General features: G+C 35.5%; 1 long non-coding RNA gene across 1 annotated transcript; it reads right to left on the minus strand.

Moving 5' to 3' along the window:
- Nucleotides 1-1,221: 1,221 nt before the first annotated feature.
- LOC145664562 (uncharacterized) lies at nt 1,222-11,009 on the minus strand. Its single transcript, XR_014127466.1, has 3 exons — nt 10,623-11,009; nt 2,942-3,035; nt 1,222-1,306 (listed from the first exon to the last, which is right to left on the minus strand). It is a non-coding gene; the product is annotated as an uncharacterized LOC145664562 (long non-coding RNA).
- Nucleotides 11,010-27,178: the final 16,169 nt, after the last annotated feature.

Genomic DNA, 27,178 nt, shown 5'->3' on the forward strand with positions numbered 1-27,178 from the left:
CCTCATGTCTATGACGCACCCCCCTCAATTGTCTATCCGTAGGTGTTCTTCCATAAAAAAATCTTTTCGATTAATTTTTACACACCCTCAAGCATATTTATATAGATTTTTAACCCCCCAAATATTTCAATGACGCAATTTGCGTCATAGCACCCCCCTTGTGGGCACCCCTGGCTTAGTAAATTTAGCTACCATGATCATGAAGTCTGTCTCCGACAAGAAATATTTATTTTAAATAAAATACTTATGACAGATATTGCAGCCCCGTGCAAATGCGCGTCTTGCACATATGGTAGAGCCAGCAATGCATATCATATATCTAATCGACAGATTATTTATATATGATATTCAGAAAAATATTAGTAGGCAAATTAGTATTAGTTTTTACCTTTAGACAAGTTATTTGCATTTTATACTGTTCGTGATATTATTTTCGTACTTATTAAAGGTCTACTTTCACGAGAAAAAAACAAATGTTCATTTTCTTCGTTCATATTGGTGAAACAGTACAGAAACCCGGATTATTAGTAGGTACGCTGCTCATATAAATTGTAAAATATTTGTACCGTATCAGTATCTAGTGTTTAATTTATGTTGCATTTTATGGTAATTACACCTACATAAAAATACTTCAGACTTAAATAACGTAAGATACATTACAAATGACTATTAGAAAAAAAACGAAATTTAGAAAAAAAAACGAGAGGCAATGTTTTTTTTCTAAAAAAAACGTACATTTCTGAAAAAATACGAACGGTTTTTTTTCTATTTACAACACTACTAATACGTGTTTCATCTTTAACGTTGGTTCGGGAAATTATAAGCATTCAATCACATATGTGGGGAAATTTTGCACACCCTACCTCCCTACCTTTAAACGAATCATTGCTCCACACCAACCTCACTAAAAATATCTTAACTTTTTAGATCCGTATTGCATAGAAACAAACGTATTTCTAAATAGTAGAGTTAAAATTTTAGATACACCTCCTTGTTTTCGTTAAATTCAAAGTAACAACAAAGAACTGGAAAACAAACCCATCACTTGTCACATAACACAATCTAACTTACACAAAAGACCGAAAACTATAATAGTTCCTGAGACTACCGCTAGATTGTAACACGAATCGAAAGCTCATCTCTAGATCTTACCTTTGGAAACATGGTGCGCACGATTTTTCCACTTTCCTCTAAATACATAGTGTCCGCAAAGTCTGACCCCAAGACATTTTCTCAGAAACGGTCAGAGACAAGGGCAAAACCACGCTGGGTTCATCGGTGCCGGAGCTTCACCCAAACCTTGTGACTAGACACATATTTGTGCACTTTGTTAATAAAACTATATTTGTTAATAAAACTATTTTTGCTTAGCAGAGAAATAATTGATGTAGCATAAGGACTTGATCTTACACTTTATTTCAACTCTTTCTCTCTCATATAATCAATCTACCTCTATATTGAAAATGAAATGAAATCTCATTGAAAATGAAATATTCCACGATTATGCCCTTTAGGCTAAGGAAGACGGATGATTAAGGCAAGTGAATGATGATAGAAAAAGAACTGGTGGAATGATATTGTGGGAGGAAACAGGAAAATCTACGGACACGATGTTGTCCACCACAAACTCACTTGGCCGGGGATCGAATTAGGAACACACACATCAAAGACAAACGCTTCTCTACCACTGAGGCACCATGCCCGTACCTATATATAGGGTGACCCAAAAGTAAGTATACACCCCTGCATTGATCAAGTATAACATTCTTGTTTATGGGTTTATTTGTTTCGGCTCTTCCGAGCTTAAGATGTAAGTAAAAACATATTAAGAACAAATAATAAAGAAACTTAGTCTACCTGATGGATAACAATAAGAAATGATATAAAATGCAATACTGTACTGTATACCTACTTTTGGGCCACCGCTGTATTTTTTTCCGAGAATACATGTGGCCTTACTTAACAATTACTTTTCATATGTTCTGGTGTAGAATAACATCAGTTCAATACTACATAGTTGTGTTATCTTGTAGTATTGGACCTCCTAAAAATGAACTTTGGACACTTCCCAACAAAACTTTCCCAAAGTTAACGCGTAGTGCGTGTACTGTAGGAGTCGGCTACTTGAACTGCTCTTAATAAGTGTGTGACAACCTAGGGCTGGAGGCAGAGGTGAGCTCAAAAAATTCAAATGGAAATTTATGTCAAATTGTATAGTATTCAAAAGTTCATAAGAAACAATGATATCGGCTGTGGTAGCGTTTATCCCATATTGATATACTAAAGGGGTCACAATGCTGACAGGTCAAACTACAATTTCAGTCTGTGCCAATGTGAAGTCTGACAGTAGGACATTTTCTCAGAAACGGTTCGAAGTTGGAGATTCCTGTTAACATGTAGCACATGTACTATGCAGGCTTGAAAATCGCCGCGTTAGACTTCACATCGTGATAACGACAGAAAATGAACTCGTAGTTTGACCTGTCACCATTCACGGCTTCTTTCGTAAATCGATATGAGATAAACGTAACCAGTCGTTGTTTCTTATGAGCTTTCGAATGCAGTCCATTTGATATACATTTCCATTTGAAATTTCTAAGTTAACTCCTGCCTCTGGCACCCGGGATAATTCACTTATCATGAGCACTTCAAATATTGGCCCCTCACAATGCATGCAGTACATGTTAGCAGTAATTTTAAACTATGAACCATTTCTGAGAAAATGGCCAGGGTAAGACTTTCTAAACACCCTATATAATAATAATAATAATAATAATAATAAAAATTATAATTATAATTATTATTATTATTATTAGTGAACACTTACACGCTGTAAACACTGACTGCGGAATGTAGATCAAACGGAAGGACAACAGTCTCCTGCATAAGCTGAAAGTTAAAACAAGAATAAACATGATTGAAACAATGAGTACTTACTTACTTTCGTCAAGTATGCATTTTGACTTTCCTCGCCTTCTGCTGATAGCGGCATTCTTCACCAGTGCTGCTGTGGGTGTGATAAGACAGTGTTACAACTAGAGGAAAGAAACGAGCTTGAGAGCCTTGAGTGGACTAACCATTCATCCTACTTTATTTTACTTCACAACAACAAATTTCTAGTTGAATTTATGAAAAAAAAAAAAAAAAAAAACAACTCCTAGAGTATGACGTCATTACTTAATACTTTGACCTCCTTCTGCTCAGAAACACAAAACGTGTTATAGTATACTAAAGAACTAACTATTCCCAAAATTTCAGATTTTTTTTCCATCCAGACCCATTGGAAATATTGGACAGTGAGATATGCCAAATTGGCATAATTCCCCAACTTTACTATTTTTTCAGGCTTTTGGGAGCAGCTACAGGTCTGTGAACTTTTGTGTATTAACGTACGACCCCGGACTACATGAACACACAAATTGAAACCTCTACGTCAGTTGTTTCCTTTTCCTAAACATGTCTTCAATGTCCAGAAATGTTGCTACTGTGGATTCTGATTTCACCCCCTTCAAGTGGTTTAAGGCAAAAATGTTAAGAAATCAGTTTTAGCTCTGCACGATTTGGAGACGTCCAGCAAGTTTCAATTTGGTAGGACAAATACATGCTGAGATATTCAAAACAACGTGAACGCCTAATATCGAAAAAACGCAAAATGGCCGGAGCCGCTGTGTCGCCGTGGGATGTTGTAAAATATAATTAATTGTGGTTTTGAAGTACTCTGATATAGGATAAACATTCATGAAAGTATTAGATTTTTTGGAGATGGTCGAACGGCACATACTTGATCACTTATAATGGATTGGCTTATTATTATTATTATTATTATTATTATTATTATTATTATTATTATTATTATTATTATTATTATTATTGTTGTTGTTGTTGTTGTTCGACAGTTTGCTCGAAGCTGTTACATGTTACAGCTTATTGTTCATTCACTAGTTACAGGATTCCCAGCAAATGCCAGAATATTTGATTTTTCACTTTTCGAACAAGCCGATGATAGCAGAAATGGGACGGGATTAAACTACGGGCCGTTTGCCTGTCCCGGCTACATTTACAGGAACGCGGGACACTCGGGCGTAAAATCGGGAATATTCCGTTTCTTACTAGACGTATGGCAGGCTTACAATCTATGGTTGCACATAATACATGATATATAAAACAACAAATATTAGATTGTCAAACTACGATACCTAAGTTTCGAAAGTATTAGAGAGATGGCTATGTCCGTCTTGTTATCTGTCGGTAGATATAGGAGCTAAAGCGGTAAGAGATATCGATAGCGGTTTCATGGTGGCCGCTGTGTCTCCATGGGATGTTGTAAAAAATAATTGTGGTTTTGAAGTACCCTTATATCGGATAAACATTCATGAAAAAATTAGATTTTTTTGAGATGGTCGAGCGGCACATACTTCATCACTTATAATGGATTGGATTATTATTATTATTATTATTATTATTATTATTATTATTATTATTATTATTATTATTATTATTATTATTATTATTATGTTCCTCCTCATTTTTCGACTTCCCAGATTGTTTGAGGTTGAATAACATTAAACGGTGTCCCAAACGACCTCAAGTTTTCAGTGGATTCATAATATACAATAGGAGGCAAAGGTATCTAACTCTAACTCTAACTCAAAGGCAATTAGAAGAGTCTCTATACGCGTTGGTGGCATCGAATCAACAAAGCGTTAGATGTGTCCTTAGGAATAAATTGTCACGCTGTGTCTGTCACAAAGACGTGGACACTATCTGCTGAAGGACTGTGACGAACAAGGTTATGTGACATAATTGGGTAAACCAGTAATGCATTGATACCCTCTGTACGAAGAAAAATTGTCGCACTTCCCGGGATGAATGTGACCGCTCATTGTCTTGCTGAAATATGTTGTCTAGGACCGTTGAAAGAAGAATGTCGTCTCGACTTCTGGTTTTATAATGTGATAGTCCTAGTGACGTCATAATGCGTAGCATTGAGATAGTGTATTGTACTCAATAACTATTCCAGCACTATCATCTTTGTTGCCTGATCAATATAACGCTCGACTATACACATCGATAGATATTACTTAACACGATGGCATATAATGCGTATCTAAATCACTCTAGAACAGGCAGAAGCCAGTTTGTTAAGAAAACGCCCATCTGCCACTCGAAAGGCACGCAATGGTGTTCACGGGCCCATTATGATTCTGAATTTTTTGAAGTCACCAGTTCAGCGTTCACCAAAGGCCCTCGAATCATCATCATAGACGAGTTCACACCATTTCACACCATTTCACACCATAAACAACACTGTATGGTTCTTCCGGTTAAGCAAACATGATATCTGTTCTACCTTGATTTGGTCACATTACCCAGTCCTTTTGCCCGATCATTGTTTTGTACAGTTCTCTTCTGTTGATTGTCCCACAATACACCACGGTGTACCATGTAAATGCACCAATTTTGCAGTACGAAGAATCTCCTTCCTATAGGTCTACCATGCGTTCCGTTGGAACCCATGCGTCGATTTACATCGCATCATCTGTCTTTTATGAGGTATAATTTTTATTGTCCTGACGCTTCCATCTTTTTATTAGCCCTCAGTTACCTGAGTGTCGCGTAAAGTATTCTCGTGCGCTATTACTCAGTACACCTAACCGATAGAGCTGTTGAACTCACAGATGTGTCATCCCGTTGAAATTGAAATATTTAGCACGTTGTATACGTCATTCCTTTTTGTTGATTCAATTTTCACAAACATCGGTGAATGTTTCCTCCTTCTTTTAAGTTCTTTCCTATAGACTTGAAAACAAATCTTCATGAATGCCGTTCCTATCTACTATGTGATCGACGTACTCCATCAACTGAAGATGTCTTGAATTAATACTTGCATATTTCTTATGGTCGTTAGACGCTGTTGCTTGTAGATAAAAGGGTACTTAAACTTCTTCACATTAACACTTACACAATGCAAAAGTTCGTAGCTTACAGATAACGTGCGGAATGCTAAATACTAGGTGTCCCATTTATTCATTTTTGCATTTGAACACATGCATATACAACAACTATATATTTCAAAATCTAGTAAAAAAAATCAATCTTTTTAAACAAAATTTTAATATTTCAAGTATGTGTTATGTATAGTTGTTTTTGAGAAAATAACAGTAAGTAATAGTAAATCGAAATATATTGGATGGGGTTACTTCGCTATCCCTCTTCAACAATATCAAGTTTGGCCATGAGAAACTGAAACAATGTGAATGAATTATACAAGATTTTCTTCATATTTTATTCAAGATGAACCTTACGTCCCATATGACACCTCAAACATTTATGACCTTATCTCTATTAAACTTTCGCCAGTGCCAGGCATGAATGGGACAGAACTTAAAACTGAAAACAATCTTCTTAGCTTACATACTAACTTTTTAGCATACACAGTATATTTGAAACTTGGAAGGTTTCCTTTGGTGTGTTGACCAAAATGCTGCCTTATGCTACTAGGTATATGTCTATAGCTGACCCGTTTCAACCTTATTCATTTCCTTTGCGTTTAACAAACACTCGAATCTCACTCATTCTCAAACATATTCTTTCAAACCTTCAACACGAGCTTCCGGGCAATAGAACCAAAATTGAAGCAAAATTCTCATTACGTTCACGGTCTTGTGTTATTCTTATAGCGAAAGTAACAGAGGTAACTAAAATATTACCTTGAGAAAGCTTCAATACGTACCCCCACGACAATAGAACATATCATTTACAAAGAAATGCATTAATTAATCATATTAGAGAATATGGATAACATTTTCATACGTAATTCAATTATATATTAGTTACCGAAGACCAATTAGACAATTTCCTGACACATTATTAAGTCCTACTCAGGCTTCTTCCAGAGCATTTCGTTTGGAGCAGGGAGGAAATCAAATATGTGAGAGGGCTACACTACAACACTATTTGTTGAAGGGAATGCTCTGCAAAAGAGTAATTATCTCGAGATGGGAGAGTTTAATTTTTTCTTATATCCAGAGGGAAAGTTTTCTCAGCTCCTTCCCCCCTAAAAGTACTGTATATCTGAAAGAACCACTGCTCCCAATCATAATTTATGCTAGGCTTTTACAAATATATTAATGTTTTAACTTACAGGATAATCTGATCCAGTGAGATGACCAAGTCCAGCGTTAAAGTATCTGCATTCTACTTAGATTGGAGACCAGTAGGAAAAGATAGATAGTGTCGACAATGTTGCGTTCACAACACATTATGAAAATACAAATTGTCAGTTGGTTTGTGTAAGCCCTTAATGGCTTTGTGCTAGAAAATTTAGTTAAGTTGAATTGATTTTGAATTTAACATCCTTTCAACATCTAGGTTATATGAGACAGGACCTACTGATTAATGTGGATTCTGAACTACATGAGCTCTCCCCGGCTCTCCCACGCCAAAGGCACGTACGCTAACCACGAAGCCATGAAGGAGCTCTAGAAAATGTAGGTTAGATACTAAGATATAACCTAAATGTCTTTAGTTTATTCTTCATAATGACAATTTTTACCAAGCACTCCTTAGGTATAATAATAGGTTTACTTTTCTATAGGTTAGGAAAAACCCCTAGTTGCCTCCTATTTTTAATCAAAACATTAGCACAGGAATGTGCTATATATATGAAGGGTTGAGTGAATCGAAAGGAACGACAATCTTAACTCGCGACGGAAAAGAAAGTAGTTTTCTTTTGTTGGTGTGTACTGAGACATTTATAATTTCTACAAACCTTACCAAATGGACACTCGCTGTTGATATATCTAACTCTATTGCATGTGTAGATTTTTCAATTACTGATTTTTACCGTTATCATAGAAGAGGAGATGGGAGAGTTTGGACCTCAACCTTTCATGTTGGAAGGCATGAAGGAATGATTATTACCTGCCTGTAGGGAATGGAGGAATTCATTTAATTTTCGAGAATTGTAATTATTTACTAAGTAATCGTGAAGAGCTGCTGTAGCATAAGGTTAAAACCTCTGTTACTGAACGTTCCTGGTTCAATCCCGGCGGATGCATATATAGGCTATTTATCGTAATACCCCTGTTCCAAAGAAACCCAAGGTTCGCCCATTGTTTGTTAATTAGATATCTGGGAAACATAAGGCTGAAGGCACCGGAGCATGGTGCTGACTTCATCAACTCCAGTGTGAGAAAAAGTCAAGAAAATGTGATGCGTTAGCTCTATAGCCCGAGGCCGATGAGAATGTCCCTACATTCTATGATTTAAGAACTCCGAAAATTTGCCATCACAGGAATTAAGGCTTGCTAATTTTCCTATGTTAGGAAAGGCAATTATTGTTATCAGATATCCAAAATCAAATTGTTACTTGCTTCAGTATCCAGACTGTTAGTTCTGAGGTTGTGTTCATTTCAGTGTTAGAGAAGAAAGTCTAATTATAGGGTTGACAGAAGGCGACCGGATGTGGAAGAAAAGGGATATTACGAGAGGAGTGATACAGGAGGTAACCTTTACCTGTTAACTCTAAAGTAAACAAATACTTGTTGTATTGTCAAATCTATTTAGTTAACGCACAATAAAAGACCAGACCGTGTTATGCAGTATGCTGCAGGCAGGGTATAAATCACCCCTAGTTGCCTTCCAAAAAGAAATTATATCATGACATTTAACTTGATGTAAAACGAAGTGAATACTGCACGTTTATTAATGTAATAAGATTCAAAATTTGCATAAATACGATTTGTACAAACATATGGATTCTGTGATGACATAACATGATAATTTACATTTTTAAAACTTTAATTTAAATCAATATTTTAGAATTTGTATAATTAGATCAAACTACTTTAATTTCAGTGCAAAATTAAATAAAATAATTATGTATAAGTTTGGAAAATTTGGGCTGACCTCTAGTATCCGTATTGAACTCTCTATCTGTTTTGTTAAATTTTCTGTAGCTGAACTTAGAATTCTAGCTATAGGACAGTATTTGAAATTTAATTTGATAAGTTTATCTTAGTATGTATCCTGTAATATCACTAAAATGTAACCATTTTTAAACTCATACGTTTGAACTAGTTATATTGTTTCTTGCGGATTCATAATTCCAGTAATGATTTCAGGGGGTAGCCTGGTGGGAAATTCAACCATGAAGTTAGCAAATTTCTCATCTGGAGCATTTTCCCGATAATGCTCGAGGTGAGTTGCCAGTATTTCTGCAGTACTACTTTCATCCCCCGCGTATTCAAAGTCCCCAGATGGAATTTCTGAAATCAGCATAGAATGAACGTTTCCCAAAGAAGCCTGCAACAAAGAGCGCCTTTGGCAAGCGTGATACCCCTACCATCGAGTAGATAATACATAATCAGACATGGTAGACACAGGGATGTAATTTTAAAATTAATTTTATTATTTTTATGCTCTAGCATAATCTTCGTTAATAATTTAGTATGGTACAAGTAGCAATATTTCATTTTGTCACATTAGGCAAATGCTAAGATACTGTGGATTACCATGTCTAATTATGGGGGACAGGTAGCCATACTTATTGTCATTCATTGACAAGCTTCCCTTACTACAACATAATTAGATAAGTTTATTATTTGCTTTTTAACCTCCTTCCTCAGCACGTAACCTACTCTATTCAAACTGAGAATCCATTGTTTAACATGAGTCCCGAATCACATCAACCTTCGCTAGAACTCAGAACTATTTCGTGGGCAGTAGCCAACATGCTAGCTTTCTGTGTGTAATGTCCCGGGATCGATCCACAGATGGTGTTTACTCTAAAGAGCATAACCGAAAGACATTAAACTAGAAATTTCATTTTACTTGGAGTGAAAGGTAACGGACTCTAGTAAGACAACTACAAATAATGTCAATGGGAACTACTTTGTTGATCCACAAACAAAACTGTACGGACCGTGTTTAACTGGCCTAAGTACTTATTGCCGGAAAGCTATTAGAACAAAATACATGTATTCAACAATATCAGGAGATGGTAGTGACACAAACAATTCTGCAATGTCTCATCAACAGAACTGTCACGAAGTGGCGAACTGTACTAATTTCTATTATATGTCTAAAATATATTTCCACAACAAATCACACTTTACAAATAATTTGCACTGACTCAAAGTATTACTACTGAAAAGATAACAAGAATATTTACATGCTAGAAAAGTTTTTTCCGAGTTAATCAAGATATTACAAAGGACCCCGCACAATCATTATAGAAATTGTATTTCGGGGAAATTACTTGAAACCTTTTGGCCACAACAATGCCAGATTTTTGAAAACAGTCTAAATAACGATGTTTTAGATTATTTCATTGAAAAAAATTCAAGTCATGATATATTCTAGATCTTGTTATCGTCAGAGAAAGTCGTAATAGGCACTACTAACGATGACTGACCGTTTTGACACTATGAGGGCATATTTTTGACCGGCTGAATTAACACAGAAGTAACACGTTAAACTGGTGGTCATTTTGTGTTGTTTCAACACCTCATTTTTTTACAGTGTATTATTCATTTTCGAATTCTCTTGTTTCACAATTTTCAGATTTTATATACGTAGAGTACGCAAAGTTTTGTGTCTTAAATTAAAACAAAACTCACATTCCGAATGGTAAAATGCAGCACTGAAATCCTCAAGTCCTCTTGTATTATTCAGCACAAAACAAAACGTCCCTGTTCGTAATTTGTGAACATTGACAAATAATTTCGCCTTCATTCACTATATTTTCTGGAGCCAATGGGGTGTTTCTCTTTATTCCCCTGAAAAATAAGGAAACAAAACTATACAGAAATGCATGAACTGCAAGCAGCGTACACTTCTCGTTCCAAGATTAACAGTTTAAAACCAGTAGTAACTAATAAGACTTCGTAACTTGAAACCATGTATGAACTTAAACAATAGGAATAATATAAGTAATATTATACAAAAATTGGAAATGAATTATTTTCACCATCTTCGATTTATATATCACTGCCATCAACGAACTTCATTCCTAATTGTGTGTGGCTATACATCTTGGTCAAAGTTGAGAGAGATCCATCAAAGTAGTCTTCGTGTCTTCTGTATGGCCAACCATACTCCTTGAATTTCTTTTTTTTTTTTTTTAATATTCAAAATCTCATTCTCGTAATAGGTGACCTACCGGGACAAATTTATCACAACAGGTGACACCCGGTAGATGACGTCCCACAGTTATGCACTTTAGGCCAAACGAGAAGGATGATTAATGAAAGTAAATGGTTGTGAAATTATTTTTTATACTCTCTCACCGGGAATCGAACCCAGGACCACGTTCACCAAAGGCATACTCACTAGACACCAGAAAGCAAAGGCTCTAAATAAAATCGAGTAAATATCGTAATGGCAGAGTCTGAACAAAGGAACAATGTATCCGGATTTTGAACAGATAACGGTGTGATTTAATAATAATAATAATAATATATATATATATATATATATATATATATATATATATATATATATATATATATATATATATATATATATATATATATATATTTGTTTTTCATACGAGAGTTTGGTGCTTCCTCGATAAACATACAACTTTCTATATATTTTTTTAATGTTTTATTTTAAAATTCTAATTGCAATTAGAAAAGAGATCATATACTTACAGAAGGCAGAAGTCTGTTTGTTTAAGGCGAACTTAGTTTTAAGGGAGAAACTACCTTGATGTTAGCAATTCCGCACGACCATTATGCCGTGCGGGGAATTAGTGTGTGGGTATCTGGAAACATCGTTTGCATCGATATTTATCTTATTAATGTTAAATTTGTTTGCGAATCGTGAATTTTTATTGCATATTCTACTTTGTTTCTACAATTATTGCCATTATTTTTATAGGAGGACTTACAGAAATTCTAAAACATTGATTAGAAATCAGAAAGTAAAATCATAGCATTTCAATGCAAGAATCTAAGGCTGGCGAGATGGAACACATTCAGGTGGTTATATCTAGTTAGCGCATAGATTTCCAGCTCCAATATTTGTGGTTTTCTAAACATTAATCAGCTACCTCTTAATTCAGGTAGCTACCCAATTGCCTCATGAGGTAACATCGAAAAGTCTGTTCCATCGGGAATGAAGCCGGAAGCACATACACCAAAGACAAACGCACGAACTACTAGGCTACATGAAAGCATAATGAGAAAATACCTTAAGCTTCCTCCTGGTTATATAGTAAGCGTATGATTATTTGGCGCATGCACTGGCCAATAGACCAGCGAGGAGGGCTCGTTAAACTTCAGAATGTCGCACTAGCATAAAGGAGGATGCAGTCACTCGCTGAAATATCTGATGTAAAGAAACAAGAATCGCTATAAGGATGCACCAAAGGAAGAATTCTACTACTATTTTCGGTAACTGTGCATATCAACTTTCTTCAATTAGTGTATACTTACTAATTTATGCTGGAATGCCCTATTCTCCAACTCATTTACAAATGAACCTAATGGGAGCATTTGGAACATCTTATCCTCCTCGTCGTCGAAAATACAGTTGGAGCATGTTTCTGATGCACTACTCTTAAACAAAGGATATTCGTGAATCCCAATTGCCACTTCAATTGGAGAAACAGCATATTTAACCTTTGTTAACACAGAGTGTAATGCGACACCAAACCTTATATGAAAGTAGAAGCCTGGAGGCGTCTTGGCGCACTGGAACGCCTTTTCAGAATACTTCACGAATCGGACAGCAAATCTGAAAAACAATCGTGATCCCGAAGAATAAGAAGCAATTCTGATAAAGCAACGTTATCGATTCCAAATTGTACTACCTAATTTCGTATTTATCTGGAAATGCTTCTCTCACTTCTTCGTTGATATTCATGTCTTGATTTCAGTTACAAACATTGCTATGGACACTGTCACTTTCGACATGTGCACCCTCTTCATCAGTTTCGTAACAACTACTAGTGTCTTCAAGTTGTCCAAATAATGCATCTGAAGATTTAATGCTATCATCCTCTTCTATTACATCTTCAAATGAAAGAGAGCCACTACTTGCAGACAAAATGGAAGCCGAAGCATGATTGGTTTTAAGTAACATAACTCTTAACTGTTTTGTCTTCCCATGTCGTGACAAATCCATGAATGACTTTCGAAATGACATTCTTCAACTATTAAGAAAAGAAGTAAAACCTTGATAAGATCGATAAATATCAAATACGTAATATTTACAAACTACACGCATACTTAATTTAGTGTTGTAATAGAAAATTTGATAACATTTTGTCAGCAAACTTCGAAAATGTGTATCTGTGATTTCATCCCCTTGATAACTTTGCAATGAAAGCTACTAATGCGCTGAACTACGGCACTAAAGTTCTAAAAGCTATACTTTGCTTTTGTCCATTAGTTGCAAAAGCAATAAATATCAAGAAATGCATAATCTGAAGATACTTTTAAAAAATTCTCATGCTTTATGTTATACAACCTGAAGATTTCCGATAAATACCAGCATTTGGGTTCATTGGTAACTCAGTAGTAGAGCGTTCCCCTCTAATGTATGGAGTTCTTGGTTCGATCTCAACTCTCATTAAGTGAGCATTTTAGTGGACAGAAATCGTATGCTTGTGTTTTTCGGGGTTCTTCGTTTCCTTACATTTTCTTTAATTCATCATTACATTCGTTATCATCATCGTCGTCTCCCTTAGTGTTTAATTATAATCGTGACGTGATTAAAAAAATAGCACTCAGCTGAAATATTTATTCAAGTGTATGAAATGATAGATGATACATCATATTTCGGTTGTTGAAACCACAGTGTGCAGAGAATACTTGTCGTGCTGTGTCTTGATTCAAATAAATTAAAGAATTGATCCTTGAGTACCGAAGTCTACATAATTTATAAACGTTGACGATCCAAGGCTTAAATTAGGAATTATATTAACAAAACACACAATATGATTTCCTATAAACTTATCGAATTTATTAACAACTCGTCTCGATCGAAATGACACATAATAAAATGAAATGAAATCTTTGTTGCAAAATCTACCAATTAGTATTTGCTCTTTAAACTAACAAATAAATTGACTGACAGAGAAAGTCAAAGGTAAGAAGCACCTGAGAGAACCTAAGGACAAAACGTTATCTCCTATTAAAATAACATGGAATGAGATTAAAAATACACTTTCGTATGAGTTAAGCGTAACAGTACTGAGCCAGTATCAATCCCCATCAACTAATAACGTTTGCTAAATTTCTGTGTATGGTAGTTTGATTTCGTCATATAAAATCTAGCACTTTCTCCAATATGATCTCTTATCTAACGATCAAATGTGTTTCCATACGTTAGTTTACATTTGTGACGAGCAAAGATGAGGGAACTGTGATGCTTCAGTTGTAAAATACTCACATTGGTGTGTGGGATCCCAGATTCAATCGCACCTCCTGCCACGTATTCTGTGATGAACAAATACTGTGTGCTTAGATTTTCTCGGAATTCTCCCAATTCATTCCACTTTCTTCATTCCACCATTATCCATCTCATCACAATTGTTTTCCTTAGCCTTGATGGTGAATAATCTTGGAACGTTAAACTCCCACAAATAGTTTTTAAAAGCGAATTTAAGACTACAGTTTATTGTTGTTAATTCAACTCACAAAAATATGTCAATTCCCGCCAAAAGAGAAACATTTAATTAACTTTGCAGGCAGCAAGCTTACAAATCATCTGTGAATATGTACGTAGAAAAAGCATTAGAAAGTAGTTCTGTAGAAAGGTAAATGCATGTGAACCAAGAAAATAAGAGTATAGGATGTACTGCAAAACACTTTAACAAAGACAAATGGGAGCTCTTTTTTTAAGTTTGAAGTCCCACGATTGTGTACCGAATCTTGGGAGATGGTGTTTATGAGATGGGTATAATGGTGGACTGATGAAAGTTTTAAAATCGTGAGAACCCCGAGAAAAACCACACAAACACGATATCTGCCCAACACAACGCTTATTGGACGGCAGTTGGGATCGAACCAGGAAACCCTATCTGTCAGATAAGAGCATCCCATACAACTGAGCCACCGCGGCTCCTAAAATTAATTTATCAATTTGCTTAGTTATTCTAAATCTGTAATATTATTGCATTCACTAGTAAAAAGTGAATTCACCCTTTAAAGACTAGAGAACATGGATCCAAGTTGACGATAATACATACCTGCATTATTAACCATAGCGACTGTTAGTGCGTAATAATTGTACCTTTACGCAGTAACTCCCCAATGCCGTAAGCGTCAGTGGACCACTAATGGGAACTATCGACATCTCGCAAAAATTGGGGGCCTCGCAGCGACAAGCCGCTGTGTCCCCATTTCCGTTTTGAAAATTATACAATCAGCGGCAGAGATGCAACGAAACGCCAATGAACCACAAAATTACTCCCCAAAAAAATGTTAAATCGCTTATATGCGTAACTAGCAGCGTTCACCCCGCTTCGCTGGGGTCACCCCGGAACGCAATAAACTTTGTTACTTAGATAATTTTTACTTTTTCGCTTTCAAGTGATATGATAAAAACCATAGAAGATTGCAGTAAATGTTAACATTATATCGCCTGTCATTTATGTTAACCCGCCGAGTGACACGGTCATGTGGGTTGCATATAAATACGGTTAGATTTAGCTATGATGAGCTAACAAATGATTTCTACGTTATGGACACTTGAATGGTCAATTATCTCAAGACACTGGTAATTGAAAATTAAAGTGATATGATAAAAACCATCTAGGGTCCAAATCTTAATAACCCCCCAAAAATGAAAGAAATTGGTTCAGCCGTATTAGCGTGATGAGCTAACAAAGGATTTATAGATAGATTTGTTTATATTAAGGTGAGTCAAATAAACACTTTAAAAAGTGAACAAAATACCTCAGGCTGGGCGCAAACACCAACCTTTCGAATACTAGGCAAGCGTTATTCCGATTGGCCACTGAGGCGATAAAGTAAACGTCGTTGTAGAGTTATAAATCGTTGAGGTCTTTTGAATTGGCTAATCAGAGTGCTTCTTTAAGTGTGTATATTCGACAATAACTGTTTGGGATCAGATTAAATCTCCTCGCCATGTAATTGTATAACAAAATTACGCGCGTTTATTTACTTTATTTCATGGTTCTCCCATATTCAGTTTAAAATGATTGGCAACAGATGCCACCTAACTTCATACAATTATACGCATTCATCTCAAAATTTTTCATTTCATGATGTAGAGGGAGGGGTTACTCTTCACCCCTTTAACTCACTTTAGGGACAATTCGTCAGGAAAAAATAATACACAATAATGACCACATGCACATTCTTGGCGGTAGTCCGTTTTTGGTCCCTTCGCGATTCTCCGCGATGAATCTAAGGAGCGCGGACCTGAATAAAGTCTTCATTGCTACGCGGTGGTAACTTTAATACCCGGACTCTAGGTATCTCTTTCGACTCAACGAAACCCTGCCGCCAGTAGCACACTAGCAGCAATCCTTCGACGCGTTGCTATAGTGACCGTCGACATTTATCGGCTAGTGGACCACTAGGTGTTGGCGACGCTTACAGCATGGTGTCATTACTTGTTGCAGATTAACTTTAGGAGTGCACAGTTGTTATCCACTTTTTACTAATAATATGCAATAGTTGCATGCACATTTACTCGTATAATGTGTCCAATTTGTATCTATTAAGGTTCGGGGCGAGCTTTTTGTTACTAGCCCGCCTACTCACTACGGGCACTCTCAAGATCTTCCCGTGTTCTGAAATAATACATAAGCAGTCATAGATTGAAATAACTACATAGAATAATTTGGCGTGTTTGTCTTGTCTTATCTTCCTTTATACACAAACTTAGCGTTGAGAACCAACCTACTTCCCCTAGACTCCCATGCAGACTAATCAGCTTTGCCCTAAACCAAATATGCATAGGTACAATGCTAGTTTGTAATGACGAACTGGAACATATCAGGTCTTGTTTTCCGCACATAGAATCGCTCTTAACGCACTTAATTTTGTACGCATATTACACGAGTGCATCTGTACAGAAATATTGAGCATCAAAGAAGAAAAAGGTGGACACTTAATTTAGGAAATTTGAGAGCTATTGTTTTGCTTTGGGGGGCTAGGTTCTTAATAGACTTCTTTGCGATATTCTATTCACATTTGGTTAGGTGAGGTAAATAAGATTTAATTCAGACGGTATTGCCGAGCGAGCATCAGCGAGTGAAGGCCAGTTAGAGCCGCGCAGGGCATCCCCCATTACTAAACATTTACCAATTTGAAGATACTTTCTACAACGCAGTATTTAAAGGTATAACATTTATGCCATTCTGAAGTTTACCTGAGTCAATAATGCTTCATTGCCTATAAACTACAATGTTCAGGGTATTATCAGTATCGAAAATGCAAGTATTATCCTCAATATCTACTCCAACTGTCTTTGTTTCTTCCTGGCAGGCGTATAGACATACTTGTGGTTAATAAATTACTTGATAACTATCTATTTTTTTACACTATTATACCACTATACGACAAAATGCAACTTAAACTTTACATAAATAGGATAAATTGTTGTCATACCATTAATTCAGCCGGTACAGAACTCTCTGTTGTCTCTCTTCTATTTCCATTTCCATTTCGGCCTCCCTTAGGACGCCTTCTTCAGATAGTCCTGTAGTTTTTTTTCCTATAACGTAATATGGTAGATTTGTGGATGATTAGACTGTTTTCGATTTATAATTGTATACTGGAAACACTGGGAAACATCACTGTTAACACTTTTTTTCCACGCACACATATATGTATGTAGTGCTAGGGTGGTCCTTATTTCTCAAGTTGTGTATATCTGAGACCGCACCCCTTAATCTTTTTCCTTTTAATGTGAAAAGTGTTACCTGTAAATTTGAGTTGGTTATCACAGCGATAAATGGTGCCGCAAGACATTTTAATCTTTATAGGAATAAGATTTAGGAAATAGTAGTTTCTTATGTTGCTCAATAGATGGCAATACATGCTCAGACTTAGATTATTCTATTTAATCCCATTTCTCAAGTAATTTGAAGCAGATTTGTGAACATATTAAATTGGAAAAAATAAATAAATATCAAATAATTATGTTTTTTACGACCGTTTACAACCAAATCGTTCTTCCCTTTGTTCTTAATTACAACTGTTATTGTAAATAAAATAATTTTAGACTACTTGTAACATGTATTTAAATTTTTCTGTTTTGCGTTTATGATCTTTTGATATGATTGTTATTTTTAGGGAATTGAAGTTTCATTGTGGGTCTTGTATCATTACATGTGATTAAATGAACAAAGTGATCATTATGTGTTCGGTGTCTAGTGAAATCAGTTATCGTAGTGGTATTTACCTCGTTGGTAATATGAGTGAACAGATATTGGGTTGTAAGTTACTGGCCAACAGACAAGTACTTGGTGCATTCTTTTATAACATACGAATGTGAAATTACCTTTAAGAGAGAATGCTCGGTTAGTAATTCGTGAAACAGAAATGTTTTGGCCTAAAGCAAGAATACCGATCAAGGATACTCGCCACAACACTGAAACTACAATTCCAATGGAAGGAGTAGATTCTGTGAGATAGTGACAGGATCTTCGAGAAGAAGAGGGAAAGTACCTTTTATTACTCCACTACTCGTTGTGGCTTTTAATCACTATAAATTGATTGATAGAGCTCAATGCGCATATTAATCGCAACATCAGAGGCATTGGGACATAACTTCTTCTCATACTGAACGTATCAATGGAGCTTGTATTCTTCTTGAACAAAAATTGGAAAAATACCTTTTACATTTTCCGTATAGGCATCACATTTTTGAATTGATATTAAAGTGTGTATTTGAAGAATGTGTTTCAGTTTCTTCCGGTCCAGAGGTGCCAATTTTTAAAAGTTTCCAGAAAGAGTGGCCGAGATTTCAACACAACAATTTTCTTACATGAATTTCTAATCGAAGTGTTAATTCAGTTCTTTGAAATATGAAGAAAGATAAGCTAGTTTTTGCTGTTCAAAATTTGGAAATACAGAGAAGATTACAGAGAACTTTTGGAGCTTACAGTAATTTTTCTAAGAAGTAAGGCTCCTGGATGTATTTCTTTCCGTTTCCCTGGAGCTATACATCAGGCAAGGTGAATGGGAAAAAACTTTATGATGTTTAAAAATATTTCTCTTTAGCAATCAGTTTAATTTAAATGAGCGGGAAGAAGAAGGACTGCGTCAAGTGTGCACTTTTCCTGTTCTAAAAAGCTTGGTTTACTTGGTTTTCTTGTCCCAGTGCATCTCGTTCACCACATCAAGATTTACAATTTTTGAAGGGCCTTCAAACGTACAAACTCATAAATTCTTATGTCTCGAGAGTGGCTTTATTGAAGTTTTCCTAACATCTTTGGTACCTCTCAGAGGAGTGTGAGCACTTTTATTTTTTGACGAGAATGTCAATAACGAACAAAACACAAAATAGCATAAAAATTTAAAAATAGTGACAGTTCATATGAAACGATGGAGCGATTTGAACTGCATGCTAGTGAAATAGATGATATTGAAGAAAAAGAAATTTCTGATTTTGTGATAGGAAACACCAAGAAATTCTTCGAAAGGTTTCGGATTTCTACAGGTTTTCTAGATCTTGATCCGGTTTGTTGGTCGACAAATGATGAATATCTATTCGGGGAAAAAGTAGTTGATAAGCTGCATGTTACAAATAACGCTGCGGAAAGAGCGTAAAGTTAATGGAAAATCACAATGCAGTTCTAACTAAAAATGAAGAACAGAATCAATTCCTTTTGCAAGTGGTGAAAGACTAGAAACTTGTTTCCAGGATGTGGAAAAGCTACCTTGCGTAAAAACTAAGTTATCATTAAGTCGATCTACAATTCAAATATATATATATATATATATATATATATATATATATATATATATATATATATATATATATATATATATATATATATATATATATATATATATATATATATTCCATTTTTTGGAATATCAGCCATTATCAATTAATTTTTTACTTGTATTTATTAGCTGATTGATTTCTAACTCATGTAAATTTTACTAACGAAGCAAGTGACATGAGAAACAGATCCAAATATCTTTTCCACGGTTGTTCAAAACACTGTTCATTACCATAAGTACTATATATATGGACGATGATCATGATGCTTGTTGCCTGATAACCAACCGACTGTATTTGAAACTCAGTCAAATCTGAATTACAGAAGAAAGCTTTATATTGTCCTATTTACATTTGTGATAATTATTATACGTTTATTGACAAATAGTAAATCAGGTGCCATTGAAATTCAAGTGGATTTCTTTTTACAGAAAATAACTGCTTTGCGGCACGGGTTAACGTTGATGGATTTTTGTGAAATTTTGTGTATGATGTTTCTATTACCAAAGGAAAAGGAATAGGGGGTGCGGCGGAAGAAATTCGAAAATTTATTTTTTCCCATATACCTAAGGACCACCCTAATGTAGTGCCCAAAGTGATGGTATGTTCTCTATGGTTTTGCCGGGGTGGTACCTAACTTATAGGTCCCAGGTCGCTTCCTTCCTTCCCCACTCCTTTCTTCCTTCCCTTTCCCCGGATAGTGTGCTCGCCGAGGGACGTCTTCCATCAAACGTGACGGGCTAAATGGCCTTAAATGCCGAAATCCCAGAAATCTAAATCCTAAATCCTAATCCTGATATTAATATATGGTGTTCATTGGAAAACACGCTCTGAACCATAGAGAATTATCTCAGAATGAGAAATGTTTCGTGCTTAATCTATTTACAATTTTACTTGCATAACGACCTGACTCAGTGTTACCAACTGCTGTCAGTGCCTAGAAAAGTTACATGTAAGTTGGGTTGCATCTGTCCAGACGTTCTCACAATTGCAAACTACCTGGACCCCAATTAATGAAATTAGAACGCTTAGGGGGAAAAAGATACTTTTGCTGGTGGCTCTACAATAGATTCTTTTTACTATTTAACCCTGCATTAGGCGCGTATGTTTGTGTTGCACGATTAGGCGCGTGGGTGACAGGTGTCACCCGCCCATTAATATGTATCTAGAATAAGTAAAATCATCTTTAAATGACGATTCTTTCATATATTTGATAAAATGTTAATCACAGGTTATAGATTTGATTATACACAGTGTTCCACTGAATATAACGGACTTTAGTTTCATGATTATTAAACTGATTCCAAGCATGTTGTATGAATGTCTTTGAGATGTTCTCCACACATCCATCTCTTATATTTCAAGCAACACTTCCTTGTAGTTTTGCCTCTTAATCTTCCGCAAGCATGACAATGTCTTCTGGAGCCTTATGGCTTCTCAAGATCGACCATTGTTTCTTCATCAACACCAAGTAACAGTCTAAGTTGGCCCCTGTTCTTAATTTCCACTGCAACGTGGGAAATATAGGATAGGCGTTGCGTCTCAAGCTTAGTCATTTTCCAGGTGATATGCTCCAAAACAACTCCTTCGTGACAATTCAGGTAAACTTGTATTGAGTTTCAGGATGCAAAGTGCATTAATTGCACACATCTTTAGAAGATCAAAAAATATCACCATGGGTCATTGTATTCCCATTCAGTGTTGTGGTCACTTGCACTTACGTGATAAATTCCATAACCACTCTCATCAGAACATACCTCCGACTCCTCCAGTTCCTCCTCAGGCCACTGCAGAAAAACATTCTTATCTTTTGTTGTCTTTATCTTCCGGCGTTTTGGCATTTTACTTGTTACGTAAATAGGCGCGTGGTTGACAATTGTCACCCAAATACGCTACTGCAGAGAGAATTTATTTCTTACAAATTGCAGACGGGAAACAGAAGTGTACTACTGGCACTACAACAAACATCAGTAACCAACCTTCAGCTACTGAAAGGCGCAACTCAGAATACCAATACACAGTGTTACAAGTTCGAGATAAAAATCACTGGGGGACACCTGTCACCCACGCGCCTAATCTAGGGTTAAAATATGCTATGTTAAAATTTCAAGCCCTTCATTGTTGCTGGAAATTAAAATTAATAACTAAACAGCAATCAATTTTTAAAGAATTGTACGTAGAAAAATATTTTAAGTACAGACTCTGGGTTTACACTTCATTTGTTAATATTACACTTTACAATGTGCTTTTATGTTTTTGTTTTAAATTATGCTAAATAAAAATTACATTTATCTGTGCAATTAAGCAACAAAATCATAAGGAACCACAGTTCTAAAGCAAGGATTGTGCAAGGACACGGATCTAACGCAAGGACACATACCACATAAATCTTTCATCTCATCCAACAGCAGCTCGCTTACCACCAGTGGTACTTGTGCCAGAGGTTAAAAATCAGTGGGCTTACATGTTATTATTGTTACTATTATCTTTTGGATTGTTCCAGTTATTTGTATGAGTGTGTTCCAGTGTGTTATTAGTATGAGAAGTCTAGAAAGAGCTCGTTAGAAGGAATTAATTTTAGGTTATGAGCTGTGCGGCACAATACTTACCGTCACATACTGAATCTGCAATTAACCTGCACGTCCAATGAGGTCAATTTGTAAACCATGGAAGCATTCACTTTCCTCGTAAAGTGTTCTGTTACCTTTACACGTTGCACGCTATAGGTCTTCAGAACATTTCTTGTTGAGAGGATACATTGTCTCTGATGCATATGCAATGAGTATTCATTATATAAAGTAAACATGAGCTATATTAAGATATACAGCCGTTACAGCCATTACAGTTGCTTTTTAAGATAGAGTCCATTTACACATTGCACGCTATAGGCTTTGTATTTCAAGTTCCGGGCCATACAGTGATCAACCCTTTCAAATTTTGGGGGGTTTTGAGGCATTTTGTAGACTTTCATTCAATCAGCTATTGCGTCAAGACTATTTATCGTAGGATCATTTTTCATACCTCATTTCGTTAGAAATGAAGCAATATTTCCAGCCGTATCAACCACATTATTCTATTAGGTACCTAAGGCGGGAAATGCTAGAAAAGGGAATTCTCTAGCCGATTTATCAATTTTCCCTGGAAGATAAATTTTCCGGCAATTTTTATTCAATTAGCTTCAACATAGAGACTAATCATTGTAGGAACATGCATCGTACCTCATTTTCTTCGGAATAAATCATCCTATCGAACGGTATAATTCGCATGTCGGTACCCTGTACCCCAGGAGAGAAAATTCCCTAAAAACTGGATTTCTCAAGAAAAAAGACTTTTTTCCAAAGTTTGGTCCCCTCTGGGAGGCCCTGTGTTAACGTTCAGATCCCAATATCACCTGAAACATACTACATACTGTATGTAATAACTGTGCAAAATTCTAATCTCGTATCTTGGAAAATGAGGGCGTGAAAAGTATCTACAATCCTGTGTTTTGTTATTATTTATGGGAACGTAGAATATTCTTTACACATGGGTAAATATTTTTTCCGCTCCCAGTTTTCAAGATATGAGATTGATATCTTGTACAGATATTACATACACTATGTAGTATGTTTGAGATGATTTTACGATACAAGGATTAATATAGGAAGCGCCCACACGGGCCCAAACTTTAAAAAAAGGTACTTTTCTAAAAAAAAAATTCGTCTTTAAGGGAATTTTGTCTCTTCAGGTACATAGTACGGACATGCGAGTACCACCCTTCGAAATACATATTTATTCCCAAGAGAAGTAGGTACGATTTATGATTTTAGGATAAATAGAGATAATACTGTATATACTTTACTAAACTCATTGACTAAAAATGAGTAAATAGGGGAAATTTCAAAAATTCGAAAAGTTTTTGAAACATCTCCATTTATCCTAGGATCACGACTAGTACCTAATCTTGTTTCAATAAGGCTACATTTCAAGTGGTACCACTCTCATATCCCTATTGTGTACCTGAGAGGAGAAATTCTGGGGAAAAGGAAAATTTCTTCTAAAAATCGCTTTTTCTCAATTTGGACAGTATTTTCCCACTTCTGGTACACAATAGGGAACTTTGAGTAGTACAGCTGTAAATATTTCTTTATTACAAACACAACGAGGTAGGGACTATGATCCTAGTATAAATAGGGATGTATTAGGAATGTTTTGAAAAAGCTCTAAAATTTAAACTCTTTCCTTCTTCCTGTTTGTGACGTCACTGCTACAAGACATTGCACGTGTGACAGCAAAATACCCAGGAAACGTCTTCTTTGCTGCTTTCACGCTTGAATGAATGCAAAAAACCCAGTGTGAAAAGCTTTACTAACGATTTACAAAGCAAATTCTGAAGGTCGATGCCATGGTCGATATATAAGCCATAAAGTGTAAAATGGTTAAGCCTATATCCTTATACTATAAAGGTCTGTATTGATAGATGGAATATATATGAGGAAAAATTCGTATTGTTATATAAACTTTTCCCTCATATCTATTTTGTCTGTTAATACAAAACTTGGTATACACATATCCTAACTTCTATAGTATTTTTACAGATATATTTGGATTGTATGCTTTTACCCGGGCTACTCCAGAGTGGTACACAATTGATGGTAGGGATTTCTGGAGGAAATTTCCCGACATTCTTCCCATTTTGCTTGTTCAAGTACATTATGGGCTCCAATACATAGCACCTCTGGAAATCTTGTTGCATGCTGAAGAGAATGAATTATAAACCATGACTTTCCAATGAACAGTGTTGATGCAATAGCTATTTCATTGCGAGTGTACGATTTTCTTTATACTAACAAGGTCAATGGGCCCCAGGGACTTACTCCGTTGTCCATGATACCTAATTTTTTGTGCATGAACATATCTTTGTTATGTTTATCGAATGGACAAGGTTTGATTAGGAAGTCCGTTGACAGGTTCATGTCCTTTCCTTGTGAGTATTTTTGTCAATATATTTCGTTTAGTTAAGGATAATCCTCGAGTCTTACGTTCATTAATATTCCATTCGTAAGTTCTTTTTATTGGTTACGCATATTTAGAGTTATATAAGCCAGATGAAGTATTCAGATTATATTAGCTATTAATCGACAGAACAAAACAAGTGACAAAAAAATTGGTTTATTAGGTGAATAAGGAGTGCATTCCCAATAACGTACAATCGTGTTAAAAATAAAAGCTCTTCAATGTTTGCAAAATCTGTGGTCCAGTAAGCTAAACACAGTCAATATTCATTATCAACATCAACAACCTGATTCGCGACACATCAGGGCACTGAAAAGAAAAAGAAAAGTCTCACAGCATATGAACGCTATAAGTTACTTACCAAATGAAACTTAAACTGGAACCTAATGTTTAATTGGATATTTTATTATTGCTTTCATGTTATAGTTTGGTATCAAAACCAACATTTGACGCCTGAGAAAACAGATCCTTAGATTGTTCAAAATATGTTCATTAGAACTAATAGCTGATTAATAAAAGAAAAAAAAATAAACTATCTATGACTACGTAATGTCAAAATAATTCAAAATTAATGGAGATAAATAAGGAATTAGATCAGTGGTGATGGTAATAAATTTAGTTTCTGGATAGAAACACTGATAAAAGATGGGTATTGAGGAAACCTCCACATTTTAAGTGAAACTTAGAAAGTGTTCTTAATTCCATTAGCATCAATAAGATTTCCCTAAAACTATATAATAATAATAATAATAATAATAATAATAATAATAATAATAATAATAATAATATAATGATTACATTGTACGGCTTTCTGTTTTCGTAAAATAATTGATGGAATGTCGAATCTCTTTCAAACCAAAAGGAATGAACAAAATCCATGCAACTATGTGGAAGGTATCTGTGAACATATCCAAAACTCATATAAACAACATATCAAATTGAGAACATCCTCCTCGTCCTTTGTTTCAAAGAAAGTTATGGAAAAAAGAGCGCATTGTGCAAACTTTTTAACATTTGCAGTGGCAATTTTCAAGAAATTACAAATAATTTATCTCCAACTAGCCACCTTATGGTATTAGACGAGCTTGGCTAATCGGTTGAGAACGAAACAGGCTGAGAAAAGAAGGTGAAAGAAGTAGAAGAATGGAGTGAAGCAGTGATGGCAGTGTGCGTATAGTAAAAAATCAACGGCTGGTACCAAGGCACTGAGTGCTGCCAACACTGCCTTTACCGATGCCTGCTTCTCCCTACTGCACAGAGTATACCTGCAGCAATGGATATGAAGCAGGGGTAAAAGTGGATCTGAAAAGGTAGGGGGACGCATGACGTCACGCCGTCCCTCGTGCCTATCTTTGCCTTTTGTAATTTTTTTTGAAAGTGGGAAAACGTCATAGGTATTTTCTGAAAGTAAGGAGACGACGTCCCCTGCGTTCCTCCGCACTTTTACCCCTGATATGTGCACAAGGATGGAGATTTACAAATACAGAAACATGAATATTCAAATAAAAGACACTCCAAAGTGGCAAATATTCTTGTCGGGAATAGAGAGACTCCTAAGAGGGAATTCTATGTAATTATTATTCTTGAATGTAATTTATTATTTTCTGTATCTTACAGTTGCTACAAACTCATAATTGCCAAAGTATTCTATAAGATAAAAATATATTAACCACAATGTCCATTTGTCATTTAGAATTTAACTGTGGAAGATTCTTAAAAGTACACCAACATCCTAAAACAAAAGATTTGATAAATAATACTAAATTTTACGAGTTTCAAAATGGCAAATATCGAGTCCAGTAAAGCCGAAGGAAATTATTTGGAGCCTTCTCTTACTTGTTGAACAAGTCGCTCAATGATTTCGAAAAGTATTAGAATATTAATGTTTGTGTCCAATCAAAATATAATTGCACTTTTATCTGCGCTACTTTTTAGGAGTGATGTTTTCTGTATGGAAATTTGTGTTTCTTTTATAAGAAAAAATATTGACTCTAAAGTATAAAGAAACTAAACAGAATCGAGAGGCAGGGAGAGCGTTCTCTTAAAATATAGTCGTATGGAAGTTTTAGTAAAGAAGCCTTCAAATCACCACATATTTCCCATATTTCACTTCAGAAAACATTAGTCCCTTTATAATATTTTTCATAAGTAGAAGCTTTGCTTTGTGTATAATTAAATACAAACTTGTTATTTGCTGAGCGAAACAATATATTTTCATTAAAAACTAAATACTTGTGACAGTTTC

The sequence above is a fragment of the Thermobia domestica genome, chromosome 11 (genome assembly GCF_964235325.1).
Source record: "Thermobia domestica chromosome 11, izTheDome1.hap1.1, whole genome shotgun sequence".
Lineage (NCBI taxonomy): Eukaryota > Metazoa > Arthropoda > Insecta > Zygentoma > Lepismatidae > Thermobia > Thermobia domestica.